Source organism: Barbus barbus, assembly GCF_936440315.1.
Source record: "Barbus barbus genome assembly, chromosome: 18".
Classification (NCBI taxonomy): Eukaryota; Metazoa; Chordata; class Actinopteri; order Cypriniformes; family Cyprinidae; genus Barbus; species Barbus barbus.
Window position 1 is genome coordinate 11,883,818 of NC_136746.1, and position 16,950 is coordinate 11,900,767.

Sequence of the window (16,950 nt, forward strand, 5' to 3'; positions counted from 1 at the left end):
CCAATTTATTAGTCAGTGATCAAGCTAAGTCGTATAATGACACTACTTAACCTGTTCGTTGATGTAATAGCAAATTGGTTCCATTAGCAACTTAAGCCTTACTGACAGCATTGCAAGGATTACCAAAACAATATGTGGTTATGGATATGGTATGGACAAATATATGTATTGTGTGTTGCAACTGTGAGACTCATTTGCCTTTTTATGAGGAAACTTGGCTTGATTTTCTCACAAATGCATGCGGGCTGATTTTCTCACATGTGCAATTGAGCAACTTTCTTTTCCAAAACAGCAGATGGCGCTGTTGGTCAATTTACGCTAGTCTCCCGAGACCTGAAACACCTCTTTACCTTTTCAGACCAATATGAGTGGGGAACAGGTGAGTTTCTGTCTTACTAGATCTATAATTAACCATTTAGATGTTTTCACAAAGCGACCCTACTACAGTGTCAGTGAAATTCACAACAAGTGCTGTAAAGTTGTTAACATGATTGATTAGTTCAAAAATCAGAGGTGACCTGGCAAAACATTTAACTAGGCTGTCTTTCCCTATAAAAACTGATCCATTCTCCGTACCTCTTATCCTCTGTTGGATCGAGGGATATAGAATATACATATATATTGATACAATTGTTCAACATTCAAAACAATGCAGGGGTATAACAATATCATGTCACAATATATTGTAATACTAAAATGCAAATGTATAATGGATAGTGACAATATTGTGTACCAAAAATGAAAGCATTTTGAATTTTATTTTTACGTTAGGTCAAGTAAGATTTATTGTCTTTCTGCTATATATGTTGAAACATAGCCTACAGTGGAGAGAAATGCTGTAGGCTACCTCTGCGGTAAAAGTTTAAACAAGTATAAAACTACACAGACAACCTACTAAAAGGAGTAGGCTAATCTAATTATACAAATAGGCTACTATAATCAAACTAGTTTAAGTTCAGGTGAGCTTTATTGTGATTCAGCTATATAAATGTACCAAAATATAATCTAAACATTAATATCCCTTACGAAAATTAACCACGGTTTTACTAAATAAATACCATGGTATTTGTAGTAAAGCTGCCTATATTGAAATGGTAACCTGCAAAAAAATATGGTTACCACACTTTTACAATAGTAAAACCAACTTTAATTTTCATAAGGGATATCATAGTTTATTATCATATTTATGTTTATATATAGTAATATACATGCCTTGTACAACATTTCAAACTAAAAGTGGCCTGTAAGGAGATATTTCATATTTCAACCAATATACCAGCAGATTTTATTCTGACAATAGCCTGTTTGGAAAAATCCAACTAAAATTATGTAGCTTTTTATATATGGCCGAGCAACATTTTAACTCATGAAGTTAAGAATAAAAGGCTACCGTCAGGAATTATATTAGTGGCTCTTTAAAATGCAAACGTTCGACGTAGAAGAGTCCTCGCTGTCCAGAGTGTGTCTTCACCCGTGTAGCACGCTGTTTATTAAACCACTGTTTATTATGAATTTAGTATTATATCAGCGTGATCCTATCACTTGGTCCTTCTCCCCAATTGACAGGACAAGAGTGACACCAGAAAATAAATATTCATCATTTTGCTTAGCTAAAAAATACGTAATTATTTTAGACAAATGATTGGACAGTTACATCATTTAAAAAAAAAAAAAAGTTTTAGATATTGCACTAAATAATGTGATTTGTTTTCATTTTTTAAATTAATAAATTAATGACCTCTTGGGTGATATTACTACATCTGATACTAAATTGAATTGTCTAAGCTTTCATTTTTGGTACACAATATTGTTGCCATCTATTATACATTTGCATTACAAATGTATACATTATACATTACATTGTGACACAATATATTGTAATACCCCTGCATTGTTTTGATCGTTGAACAATTGTATCAATATATATGTATATTCTATATCCCTCGAGCCAACAGAGGATAAGAGGTACGGAGAATGGATCAGTTTTTATAGGGAAAGACAGCCTAGTTAAATGTTTTGCCAGGTCACCTCTGATTTTTGAACTAATCAATCATGTTAACAACTTTACAGCACTTGTTGTGAATTTCACTGACACTGTAGTAGGGTCGCTTTGTGAAAACATCTAAATGGTTAATTATAGATCTAGTAAGACAGAAACTCACCTGTTCCCCACTCATATTGGTCTGAAAAGGTAAAGAGGTGTTTCAGGTCTCGGGAGACTAGCGTAAATTGACCAACAGCGCCATCTGCTGTTTTGGAAAAGAAAGTTGCTCAATTGCACATGTGAGAAAATCAGCCCGCATGCATTTGTGAGAAAATCAGCCCGCACTCGTGTGAGAAAATCAGCCCGCATGCATTTGTGAGAAAATCAAGCCAAGTTTCCTCATAAAAAGGCTAATGAGTCTCACAGTTGCAACACACAGTTCATATATTTGTCCATACCGCTGCATTTTCTCTCAAAGAGTTTTGTATTTGAAAATCACTTTGCGTTTGTTTGAAAGTCCAGTTTTTCTTTGCAAAGCAGATTGTGTTTATTTGCAAAACACTGGATTTGTTTGATAAATATTGGCACAAAATTCGCTCCATACTAAGTTGCTAATGACACCAATTAGCTATTCTAACTGACATTGGTATGAAAAAAGAAACCGCACAAAATCATACAAAAGTAGCACTGTGATTTTGCTAGGATGCATATGACTCAGCAACTGGCAACTCATACATGGGACTATATTTAATTACTTGAAATAATCACAAAGAAACTGCAGGTTTAACACATTCACATAGAGCAGGAGAAATAAACTGGAGTAGAATCTATTCTGAAACCATTTTCACTGAGAAATTGTTTGAAAATTTAACAAATAATTACAAAGAAACGGCAAGTAACACCTCAAATTTAAACGTAAATGTGTGTATTATATATGTAATATATAATTTAATACAATAACGTAATAGAATAATTACTGCACTAAGTTCTGAATAACACAAACACGTTTCATAAGTTTTGGACAAGGACAAACCATCACACAAATTGCACTTGTGACTGTGAGTGTTTGTTTGCTGGAGTCCTGCAGGCTCACCAGAGCTGAAAGACTCAAATATGTCCTGAAGGGGAACATCCTGCTTCCCTAGAGCTCTGAAGAGACTCATTCAGTGCCTTAAGATATGTGTGTGTGCACTCGTGTGCGTGGACTTCACTCTGCAGCTCAAGAGCTCCTTTCACAAATGTGTTTGAGAGAGCCAGGTCTAAATTGGTGTGTCTGATTCAGAGCTGTGTTTGCTCAGGGGGAGGCTTTGCATCCCTCATTCCTTTACACCTCTTTTTTTTCATTCTTGCAGGGTTCTCTGACTCCAACCAGCCTCGATTTCTCTCGTTTTTCCTCCCTGCATGTCATCTTTGACTGCTGTCACCCTATTACCAGGTTGTCCCACTGTGCAGTAGCTTGGATTTAATTGCTTGGATGGATTGTAATTGGGTTCACTGGAAATCAGTCACCTCAGAGTCAGACTCTTCAAAATCAGACACTCTATGGGATTTGTCACATCTGTAATCTTGCCATAGTCATCTGTATGTTACAAAGCGCTTTACAAACTTTTGGTTATATTTCTGCATAATTAGTTTTGCTAAAGCTAACTTCAATGAGGACATTTGTTTATGTACAGATGCGTAATGTGTTTGGTCACGCAGTGGCACGAGTGATGCTGAAGTCATCCTAAAGAGCCCTGAAGGAATAAGCTGTGTGTTGCTGCAGGAAACCGTATGAAATTTTCTCTGTCAATAGCATGCTCTCCATCACTGAAAATCATTGCTTTGTAAAATACGAAAATACAATAATGCACAAACAACTGAACAACAAATACAGAAACGCAAAGCTTATATTGAGACATAAAAAATTTGGAATTATTGGTAAATATGAGCAATGGTGCTTGTGAACCAAAAAAATCTGCATCGTTTTTCGTTCAAAATATTAAAAAAATAAAAACGTAACCAAAAATTCAACTAAAACAATTGAAAGTGGCAGGACAATTACACTGTTATAATTATAAACACAACACTTTTGTTTTTGCCCCCATTTTTCATGAGCTGAACTCAAAGATCTAAGACTTTTTCTATGTACACAAAAGGTCTATTTCTCTCAAATATTGTTCACAAATCTGTCTAAATCTGTGTTAGTGAGCACTTCTCCTTTGCCGAGATAATCCATCCACCTCACAGGTGTGGCATATAAAGATGCTGATTAGACAACATGATTATTGCACAGGTGTGACTTAGACTGGCCACAATAAAAGGCCACTCTAAAACGTGCAGTTTTATCACACAGCACAATGCCACAGATGTCGCAAATTTTGAGGGAGCATGCAATTGGCATGCTGACTGCAGGGATGTCCACCAGAGCTGTTGCTCGTGAATTGAATGTTCATTTCTCTACCATAAGCCGTCTCCAAAGGCGTTTCAGAGAATTTGGCAACCGGCCTCACAACCGCAGACCACGTGTAACCACACCAGCCCAGGACCTCCACAGCCAGCATCTTCACCTCCAAGATCGTCTGAGACCAGCCACCCGGACAGCTGCTACAACAATCGGTTTGCATAACCAAAGAATTTCTGCACATACTGTCAGAAACCGTCTCAGGGAAGCTCATCTGCATGCTCATCTGACTGCAGTTCGTCGTCGTAACCAACTTGAGTGGACAAATACTCACATTCGATGGTGTCTGGCACTTTGGAGAGGTGTTCTCTTCTCGGATGAATCGGACAAACACAGGTGCATTTTATTGATGGCATTTTGAATGTACAGATATACCGTGACGAGATCCTGAGGCCCATTGTTGTGCCATTCATCCACGAGCATCACCTCATGTTGCAGCATGATAATGCACTGCCCCATGTTACAAGGATCTGTACACAATTCCTGGAAGCTGAAATCATCCCAGTTCTTGCATGGCCAGCATACTCACCGGACATGTCACCCATTGAGGATGTTTGGGATGCTCTGGATCGGCGTATACGACAGCATGTTCCTGCCAATATCCAGCAACTTCGCACAGCTATTGAAGAGGCGTGGACAACCTGATCAACTCTATGCGAAGGAGATGTGTTGCACTGTGTGAGGAAAATGGTGGTCAATGGTGGTCACCAGGTACTGACTGGTTTTCGGTAAATACAGTAAAACTGCACATTTTAGAGTGGCCTTTTATTGTGGCCAGTCTAAGTCACACCTGTGCAATAATCATGTTGTCTAATCAGCATCTTTATATGCCACACCTGTGAGGTGGATGGATTATCCCAGCAAAGGAGAAGTGCTCACTAACACAGATTTGTGAACAATATTTGAGAGAAATAGGCCTTTTGTGTACATAGAAAAAGTCTTAGATCTTTGAGTTCTGCTCATGAAAAATAGGGGCAAAAACAAAAGTGTTGCGTTTATAATTTTGTTCAGTGTACATTGTGAAATAAATGTTATTCTCCATTACACGCTGACCACAATTATTAGCACCACTAGAAATTCTTATAAAAGAAAAATGAAATGAAATACATTCCCACTCATAGTTACTGCATATTTTTAGCACACCAGAGTGGCTACAAACATGACATTCTCCAGCCATGACTTCCTGTTTCACAGAAGTATAAATATGAGTTAATACAAAGGCCCTGAATCATCCATCAGAAGGAGTAAACCCAAAAAGTATAGTTCTGATGTGCAGCAAAAGCTTGTTAAGCTTCAAAGAAAATAGATTAAGCACTGAAAATTCCCATTTCAACAATCAGGGCAAGGCATTCCAATCAAGTCGAGAGGACTTGTGTCCAAATCATCTTAATGCATGGTGAGAAGTATAGTTTAAGTGGTCAAGGACTCTCCAAGTAACACAGCTGGAAAATTAGTTGAGTCTTGGGTTCGGAAAGCCTAAAGAAATATCAAACAGCAACACCTACATCATGATGTTTGGGAGGGTTTTAAGAAAAAGTCCTCTGCTTTCATCCAAAAACAAACTCTAGCATATTCAGTTGCCAGACACGACTGGAACTTCAAATGGGACCAGGTCATATGGTAGGGTTGGGCGATATATCTCATGCGATATGCATGCATATCTCGTCAGTAAAGCCGGTTCCTTGATTAGTGGTAAATCTCCATCACCAGTTTTCAAATGGAGCGGCATTTAATACACGTACACGTGATAATAGATCACTGACAAGCTACGCAATATCACGTAATCAAGGAACCGGCTTTACTGACGAGATGCGCATGCATATCTTATGTGATATATCGCCCAGCCCTATTCTATGGTCAGATGAAACTAAAAAACAGCTTTTTGGCATACATGAGATTAGTTTAAAGGTATACAGAGGGATAAAAAAGTACCCCATGACCACAGTTAAATATACTGTCGGATCTTTAATGTCTTTAATGTTTAATGTCTTTAATATTTTTCTGCATGTGGCATCATGGATTCTATCAAATACCAACAGACTGTCAACTAACCAACTGACTGCCTTTGTTAGAAATCTTACAAATTATCTGTGGTTGGATCTTCCATCAGGACAATGATACAAAACAAACATCAAAATCAACACAAAAATATATTCTGCCACTGCCACCCCAATCCAATGACCTGAACCCTAAAACAAGTAGAGTGGACTGAAGAGGAGAGGCACCAACATAGATCTCAGCATTTAAAGCATCTGGAGAGATTCTAGGATAGTCTCTGATCAGGTGATCTCTCAAATGATTCCATTTCACAACTGCTCACACAAAACCCAAAATGGTGGACGCCTCACAGGGCTTTGGAATATTTCTAATGCAAAAGCTATGTGTTTGTTCAAGCTGATGATAGTCCACAAGATAACTGTGGGTACCTGGTTCTCCATACTGCTGTTTTCACTATGACTCCATCCCTCCCTGCTTTATGTGTGGTATACACTATAAACACACAAAAAGTACCCGATGACTCACATCCATTTCAGGGTATAGGAGTACACCTCAGGGTCCTTGTAATCAGCGCACCATAATATATATAGTTTTCATAATTAAAGGGGTCATATCATGAGAATACACTAACTTTCAGAGCTCAAAACTTTCAAAAGACCATCTTTTGCTGCAGTGCTGTTGATGTTGGGTTTCTGATATCATAAAGGCTTTGCAAAGTCAATGATGGAGAGATGTAGAATATATTGGAATCAAAAGCAATGTGGCATGGGAAAAACGCTTTTATTATATTTTACATGCAAAGAGGAAGTCTATAAGCAACAAATGGCACATTTAATTATAATGGTCAGAGAGCTAGAGAGCGGAAAATGGTTATAAACTAAACTAAAATTATAAATTAACCACAGAGAGCGCTTAAAATAATATATCAAATTACTGTATATAACTTCAAATAATTCCCCTATTAAGTTTTAAAAATAAAAAATGGCCTTTAAAACCATGACGTCCCTGTAACTATGACTTGTGAGTTGTGTAAGGATGATTATGGCTCTCTGTACCCAGTGCTGGTCTGTATCCTCAGTCAACACACTGAATACTTTTTGACCAAAAAGAAAGACTCCAAAATGGCCCCACTGCATAAACAGACCTAAAAACAGAGGGTGCAGGAAATCTCCTCCCGACTGCACTTAATTCATTTGATTTGTGTATAAGTGTGTTTGCTGGACTCATGTTGTGCCAGACCCTTCTGTAATTGTTGCTGGTTGAGTGTGTATAGTGCACATACACACACACTCATCGGTGGTCTGAGGTATGCAATAAGAGGCAGAGTTTGGGAGGCCTGAGCATAATTAATACCTTCGATGTGGTTTCAGAAAAGCCAGAGTCACTGACTATTTTTTGCTAAATTTAATAAAGTAAAAACATGTATTCATGTGCATGTGTGTGCCCGGCTGGCAATGTGCTCTGACCAGACAAGATGTTTACCGTTAGTCTGTGGCGTTGGACAGCAGAGCGGCGACATTTTTCAGCCCCTATTAAAAAGCCACTGCAGACACCAACGCTTATGACGCACAGAGTGAAAACGGGAGAAGGGGAGGGGGCAAGGCGGAAGGGAAAAATGACAAGCAAGTGAGAGGTTGAGAGAGGAGAGATGTGTCAAACGTAGGGAAGTCAATGTGGAGACTCCTCTGACACGTGGCTGAAGTCCAGACTCAAGCTGGCTGGGGTGAGGGTCTCCCCGCCATACTGACAGAAGTTTACAGAGAGCTTTAGGAAATTTGAATCTAAATGCCAGCACAGCAGAATGTGAACTCTGTGTTCTGAATGGTAAAAGAAGAGTAAGACACTCATGAAGACTGTTCCACATGCTCATTACCGTTGGCTGACGACAGAGATGGCAGAAGCATCGTGTCTATTCAATTCAAATTTTTTAACCAACTGGATATAAATGTCACAGCCAAAATAAAATAAAATAAAATAAAATAAAATAAAATAAAATAAAATAAAATAAAATAAAATAAAATAAAATAAAATAAAATAAAATAAAATAAAATAAAATAAAATAAAATAAAATAAAAATTAACTTCAGTAATTAAGTCGCACAGTTATTGTTGGTGATAAAGAATGATTGTTAACTTTTCATGTTGTTCTAGAACAACGTCAGAACTGCTCTTTTCTTTAAAATGAAAGTATATGATCACTGGCTGTCAAGATCAGCTGCAATTTGCTTGGTTTATTAAATAAAATGTTTTAAATATTAATTAAAAACTTTAAATATTTTTCAGAATTTGAACTAAACAAATACTGACAGATTGACCAAACTAAACAAACTCACTGACTATACTATTTAGTCTCAAACTGAAGGGTTAGTTCACCCAAAAAAAATATATATATTTCAAAAATGCCTGTTATAAAGTATATATATATATATATTGCTACACTTTATTTTGATAGTCCACTTTAGACATTCAACTAACTATAAGTAACTTTGTAACTGCATGTCAATTACATGTCAACTAATTCTCATTAATTTGCAACTACATGACTACTAACTCTCAGAGTAGACTGTAAAGTTAGGTTTAGGGTTAGTAGAATAAGATGACATATACTTGCAAAGTGTGTGTGTATATATATATATATATATATATATATATATATATACATATATTGTCATAATTTACTCTTTTCTTTACAATGAAAATGTATGATCTCTGACTGTCAAGATCAGCTGCCATTTAGCCAAGTTTATTAAAAGAAAAACTACATGTATGTTCAGGATTTGAACTAAATAATAAACACTGACAGTCTACTAAACAAAAACTCTCTAAATATACAATTTATTTTTAAAAAATTATTTATTTATTCATGTATTCACACTCATGTCATGTCAAACCTATATGACTATTTGTTCTGTTAAAAAAACAAGAGAAAAAATATATTTTGAAAACACTGGGAACCAAATGACATTTATCTCCATTATACGTATAGACCAAAAACACTGACACATTTCTCAAAATATCTTCTTTTATGTTTCTCGGAGTGACATGAGGGTGGGTGAATATGACAGAATTTTCATTTTTGGGAGAACTATCCCTCAAGTAGCTAATTAAGAGAGTAGTTCCAAAGGTTTTATCTCACCTAGGGCACCAAGTGAACCGCTGTCATTGGCGGCCCCTAAAATTAATACTTGCAAGTTGTTATGATGAAGAAAAGAGATTGAAAAAGCCAGATTTGTAATTATAATTCTTATTTCTGCCCTTTGGTTATGGAGGTTTTGTGGCAGCATATCCTTAATTCCTTCAAATTCCAGATGTTTCCACAGAGAGACGCATTCTGTGTGAAAGCGTTTGGCTCTGCAACACAACGCCAGAATGTTTCAGGAAAGCAGGCACTGCGGACACACTCAAAGAGCTGCTCAAATGTACCTTTTCATGCTTGTCGTCAGAAGAATGTTCTGGCTTAAATACAGCTCAAGCTGTAACGCCAGCATCTGTGGCATGCTGCTGATTACTCCAGAAAATTATTTTGACTTGTCCCTCAGTCTTTAAAAACCCATGTACAGTAATCCACTTACAATAGACATCTAACACTTTCAAAGCATAAATGTGAAAATTTGAAAGCAAATTATTTAATAAAACAAAAAGTTTATTTTATCTCGATTATCATTTGTAGGCATAGGATTACTTTTTGTTGTGAATGAACTATCGGCTATCCAGAAATAATCTGGAAACTGGCTCCTTTAAAAAGGCTTTATGGATAGTTACAGTTTATCACATCCTAGTATCTTTGCATGCAGAACATACTAAGTTTACTGAATCTTCACATCCTTTGTTTTTAAAAACTGAGGGATGAGTCGAAATTATTTGGGTAATGAAGTTGTATTTAAGCACTTTTTTACAAAGCATATTCTTTTAATTAGTATGTTTATATCAAAAAGGATTTAAGGGTTAATTTTAATTTCTTGCACACTTGCAAACACGTTGAACTTTGAGGTCTCTACAAATAAAGTGCATTACACTGTTCCCATATTGTGAAACATGATATTAAATGAAATCAGTTGCTCGAGTCCAAGAGTTCAATTATGGAATATTGCATCATCACCATCTTGGCTTTCGTTTGTCAGATCCTCTTGTAAGATATGAGAACTTTTCTTAATATATTAGCACTTTTTTTTTACAAGTATTACGTCTAAACATCATTTCGCAAGTGAGTTCACAGCTGTAACACTGCGATGAAAGTTCAAAACGGTGACCATGTTAAGAAAAAGGGACATAAAGCCCCCAGAATGACTCTTGTGTTTGACGTGTGAGTGTATGTCCGTGTGTAATTGTGTAAGCTTGTGTGTGAGAGCTCTTCTCCTGAAACTGGACCTTGGAGTGTTGTCAGAGTAACGCTGCCAAATCAGCGATTAGTGAGGATGTGTGAGAGACAGCCGTAGAGAGGAGTGAGCTTTGGGGACAGGTGTCCTCAAACACACACACATCTCTGGCTCCTCATCTGTTGCGTATTGTGGGACAGTGCGGTTTGCTTTTTGGTGGATATTTCAGCTATGTGCAGTAGCACAAAGTCCTGTCACACGCTGGTCTAATAACACACTCAGGCTATTATTTCACCATGATTTTAATGTCAGTCTCCAACAGTGTCATATACTAACTTTTTCATTAAGTGGAAATACCTGCCCCCTGTAACAGATTTTCAGGCGTTTTTTTTTTTTTTTTTTTTTTCTTTATTTGGGCATATTTGTTTCTAATTACATTAAAACACCGCATGCCATCTATATCAAACACTTAAATTTTTATTATTTAATCAATTAAATAATCGTAATTTAAATAAATAGGTTCTCAATAATGATTTACTTTTAAATTGAAACCACAGAACAGGTCGAGAGGTTTGATTCAATGCAGGCTCGTTGGAAAAACGCCTGTGGCGACATTTCTGCTTCTTGGACAAATTCATTACACTTTCAAATCACTTAGAGTGGCACATTCAGTTTGATATGAAATCAATCTGATCAGTGTGAATCTGGCAATGTTTTATTATGTTGGTGGTTGTATGTATTGCAGCAGTTAGGAGATGTCCAGTGAGTGGCGCTGAAAGGTTAATGCTCTATTGTATTTGAATATAACATACTAGCTACACTAAACATAACTGATAGTGGTAACAGAAGCAGATGTGAATCAGAAACTGAAATCTTAGTTTGCATTTACATCCTTTTAGTGTGACTGGTATTTCACAGGACTCGTACCTCAGCGCACCATATCACAAGTGCAGTGCTGTATCAGGTGAGCTACTGAGCAAGTTTACTATGTTAGAAAAGCTGTGCATATGTAGCTGGTTATGATGCAAATGCCAAAATGTATTATTTTACAAATCATATTTATGTATTATGTGTTATGGATAATGAATTATATTATTTTAGTGCTGTCAAACGATTAATCGCGATTAATCACCTCCAAAATAAAAGTTTTTCTTTACATAATATATGGGTGTGTACTGTGCATATTTATTATGTATATATAAATACAAACAAATGCATGTATATATTTAAGAAAAATATGTTGTGTTTATATATTAAATATATTTCTATATAATATAAAATATAATAATATAAATTGTATATACATGGAAATATTTTGAAAATATATACTGTATGTGTGTATTTATATATACATAATAAATAAACATAGTACACATACATATATTATGTAAACAAAAACTTATTTTGGATGCGATTAATCACGATTAATCATTTGACAGCACTAATTATTATATTATGGATTATGTATTTGTTTTAAAATATGAGTTCACAAATCACTGTGGTAAAAGAGTTCTGAAGTCATAACATTGCATTGTGCAAGGAAATGCTTGAAGTTTTATTAACTGATTATCTTCCCTATGATCATAATTTGTGTGGAAAAGCCACTAGTGTTTATTTTATCTGAAAATTGCAGTTAATTGTATGCATAAGTAGGTTTTTGGAGTTAGAAAAATGTTGGTAAAGCCACTTTTTTCAAGAATTCCAATAGATGTCAAATAGTCAGTAAATGAATGTGCAGAGTAAAACGGGCAATGGGACAAACTCTTTGTGCCTTTCTTTTTTTTCATTATTTTGTTCAAAAAAAAAAAGAAAAGTAAAAAAGCTCATGTACATAACTTGTATGCATAACTGAGCATGCAAACAGACTCACTGGTTACACGTATCTGTATAACAATACTCACTCTCAGAAAAAAGGAACAAAAAGTTGTCACTGGGGCCAAACCCTTGTGACCTTTGTGTGTGCTACAGGTCACTGCGGTATCTCAAGGGCCACTAAACCTTTTAGAAACATCTTAAACAGAATATTAGGAAATATATCAAATGAAAGGAATGAACGGTAAAATCATTTTTGTCCCAGCTGAGCGCAATCCCACTGCAATGTCTGATAGGAGAAAGACAGCGTGAGAGGGAAATTAAGAGAAAAAGAGCTTCAAGATTTGTTATCTCTTGAGTTGATCGGTGAGAACCTTAATCCAGATGTCCTCACAGTTTGGGTATATCCATAACTCAAGCACAAGAATTGCTGGATAAATGCTGGGGGTCCTGATTAGCCATTTCATCACTGCTTCTAAAATTCATTGATATATTCAAAACTGACATTTAACACATGCTCCAAGATCACCCTGATATAGCGGCCATGTTCTTTATTCAGCAACCAAAAGCATGCGAGCGTGAAGGAATGATCTATCTGTTTAGGTCTGCGACTATCTAATGTGTGCAGCAGTGTGTCTGTGATCCATTTCACTTCCAGACAAGAGCAAGTGATAAACTCTATCACATCCACAGAGCTACAGAGCCCCATACAGAGCTCAGAGATGAAAGACACAGACGTATGAGTGTGATAGGTGAGAAGAGATCCACACTACCCCAGATTTATTATTTATATCTCGAATCTGAATAGCATCAGGCTCATTCTAAGGAAACGGTCCTGTATTTCTCAATTGTGTCCCCAATACGACTTATACAATTAACAGGACACTGCAGTCACATAATTTGATAATTTTAACTCTATTTGGTGTGTAATGCAAAGAGATTTGTTCAAGTATAGAATAAAAATATAATTAATATTAATCTAGAAAGAATTTATTTTTATTGAAATTAAAATTTCATGTATCACTGTCTTTTTTTCTACATTAAAAAAATACAGTGTTTGTCTTTGTCCCATACTTTTCTTTAACCAGTATTTGATTACTTTTTCCCCTTTAAAAATAATGGATCTTTCTGACATCAGGGAATGTAACGAGTACTTAATAGAAATATATGTTTAAGTGCAATAATAGAAATGCTTTTTAGGGATAAAAATAGCATCCTGTTATTTTGCAAAGCTGTAATCACATATTTAGGATCACGTTTATAGTTTAACATTTGTATGTTGTCATTTTAAATCTTCAGTGAAATCACGAGCGACAGATGTGCACTACGATGTCTATTTCATAACTGAGAAAGCGTTAAAGGTCGAATAAAGTTTATCACACACTCTGCTGTTATTTTGTGTGTAGGAGTGTTTGTGTGCACTCAGAGCAGGCCGGTAAGTCTCATTAGCTGAGAATAAAGTAACGCAGTGTTACATGTGTGTGAGAGATACAGAAACACACTGTTCAGTTTAGTGGTAAAGACTTTGACTCTACAGTTCAGTGGCAGTTCAATAGATAAGAGGACAGTTCCAGCTTTAACTCCAGTCAGAGGAATGCTGTCTGTTCATGGCCGCTCGTAAATGATGTGTGATTCAAAGGAATCTCTGTTGACTTATTTGCTGTGAAATTAGCAGTCATTATGCTGAGCAGAACGATTCCACATGCTAAACCTGCCTCTCCATCCTGTGGAAGTAAACACTCCCAAAGAGGAGCGAGTTTACAGAGAGAGAGCTGAAAAAAGATGTCTGTGGGTAGATGTGAATGTGGATAGTGAAGGACAGTAAAACCGGACATACGGCTTAATAAACAAATTAAACAAACATTTCTTGAAAATCTAAAAGTGCAAAACGGTTGGTGTGAGGGTTAGTTTCGGGTTATGGGATAGAAAATATAATTAGCTCAGTATAAAAACAATAAAAGCCTTTTTAAGAGCAACTTTTTAAGCACACTCATGCATCAGAGGAGCACATGCTGATGTGCAAACAGGATGAACTCTAAAGATGGAATTCATCAGATGAAAGAGAAAATAGCACTGTGCTGTTAACTTACACACACACTATAATATCATGCTTGCTGCTTGACTGCTTTCACACATGCAGAAGCCCACAGAGGACATGCATTATTGTTAAGGTCGCATCCATATTAATATTATTAAGCTGTAATACATGGGGCAACTTTTTGAGCAATTCTGCCGGCCATGTTTTTTTGAGGAATGTTGCTTGGGCACTTTCCCATTGAGAATGGGTAACAAATTTCTATCTGGATATTTTAGATCAGTTGTGCGCCCTGTGTCTCATCTTCTTGCCCGCTGATGGCAACATTGCCCAAAAAGTTGCCCCGTGCATCTTAGGCTATCATTGTCCTGGTGGGCAATACAACCATCAATAATATAACAAGTTGTTTTCATTCAAAAGGGGATGCAATATATATATATATATATATATATATATATATATAGTAGTCAGCATTTAAAGTGGATCAAAAAAGTTAATCAAAGTTGTCCTAAGATGAGAACATATTTTGGTTTAGGTTTTAGGATAACTTTGATGAAAGGTCTTGATCCACTTCAAATGTTGACTAGTGTATATACACACACTTTTCTTTCTTCATTTAGTTCTGTTTTCCTTGTCTGTTTAGTTCCTTTAGGCCCTTGTTGTTCATTTGCATTTTAGTTCATTATTGTTAATCTCCATCACCTGTTCGCCCCTCATTTGTTGCTCTACTTATGTTCCCCATTCAGTTTCATTCTTTATCTGTATTTGGCCTTAGAAGCTTTGTGTTGGTAATTACATCTCTTGGATTACCTGTGGATTTGGAATAAACTACTGTTTGATTTTTTCTTCTTTATCGTGTGCCTATATTCATCCAGTACATAGTGTGACATATTTATATATATATATATATATATATATATATATATATATTTTTTTTTTTTTTTTTTGGTTTTTTTTTTTTTCCACAGACATCTGGAAGACACTACAGAGCTTTAAAGACTCGCACCTCCAGATTCAGAAACAACAGCCATATGAAAACTGAATTCTTCCTCCCTGTTTCTCTTTCTTCATAACTTAAAATTTTTAAAGGATCGACTGTGCCATACTAGTCAAATGGTTTTTAGGTTTCTTTTAGGACTGATTCATCTCATTTTTATGTATATTTATTTATTTATATGTATGGTTTTTATGAGTGTGAATGTAGATGGATATAGTTGCATTTCCACGAGAGATACAAAAATGTTGTTGCATGCTACATGCAATGTCAATAAAGGTATTCTATTCTATTCTATTCTATTCTATTCTATTCTATTCTATTCTATTCTATTCTATTCTCTCTCTCTCTATATATATATATAACATAAATTTATATTTTACAGGAATACATGTGTGTGTGTGCACCTGGTATTCATCACGTCCTGGGGACCAAATGTCCCCACAAGGATAGTAATACCAGTAAATCTTAATCTTGTGGGGACATTTTTTGGTCCCCATGAGGAAACAAGCTTATAAATCATACAGCATAAAGTTTTTTGAAAATCTAAAAATGCAGCATGTTTCCTGTGAGGGCTAAGTTTAGGTGTAGGGTTGGTGTAGAGCAATAGCACATACAGATTGTACAGTATAAAAACCATTACGCCTATGGGATGTCCCCATAAAACATGGAAACCCAACATGTGTGTGTGTGTGTGTGTGTGTGTGTGTGTGTGTGTGTGTGTGTGTGTGTGTGTATACATATACACATATACAGTGCCTTGCGAACATTTTTGTTTAATTTTTTCAAACATCACTGCAACACTCCAATGATCCGGCCTTTATGGCAGTGTGGCCAAACTCAATCCTCTCCTCAGTGAAGACACATTAAAACACACTTGGAAAAAGCACCTAAAGGACCCTCAAACTGTGAGAAATTGGATTCTCTGGTCTGATGAACCTCAAATCCAAGCTTGAAGGAAACCAGCTCTGCTCATCACCTGCGGAGTACCATCCCAAAAGTAAAGTGTGCTGATAGCAGCCTCATGCTGTGGGGCTGTTTTTCAGCAGCAGGGACTGATGGACTCGTCAGAGTAGAAGAAAAGCTCAATGCACCAAACTATTGAGATAGCCTTAACGAAAACCCAGTCCAGAGCATTCAGAACCTCAGACTGGGCAGAAGGTTCACTTTTCAACAGGACAATGACCCTAAGCACACAGCAAGAGTGGCTTATAGACAACTCTGTGAATGTCTTTGAGTGGTCCAGCCACAGCCTGGGATTGAACCCAATCAAATATTTTTGGAAAAACCTGAACATGTGCGTCTGCCCCCATCCAACCTGACAGAGCTTGAGACGTGAAGAGGTGAGGTGAAGAATGGCAGATAATTG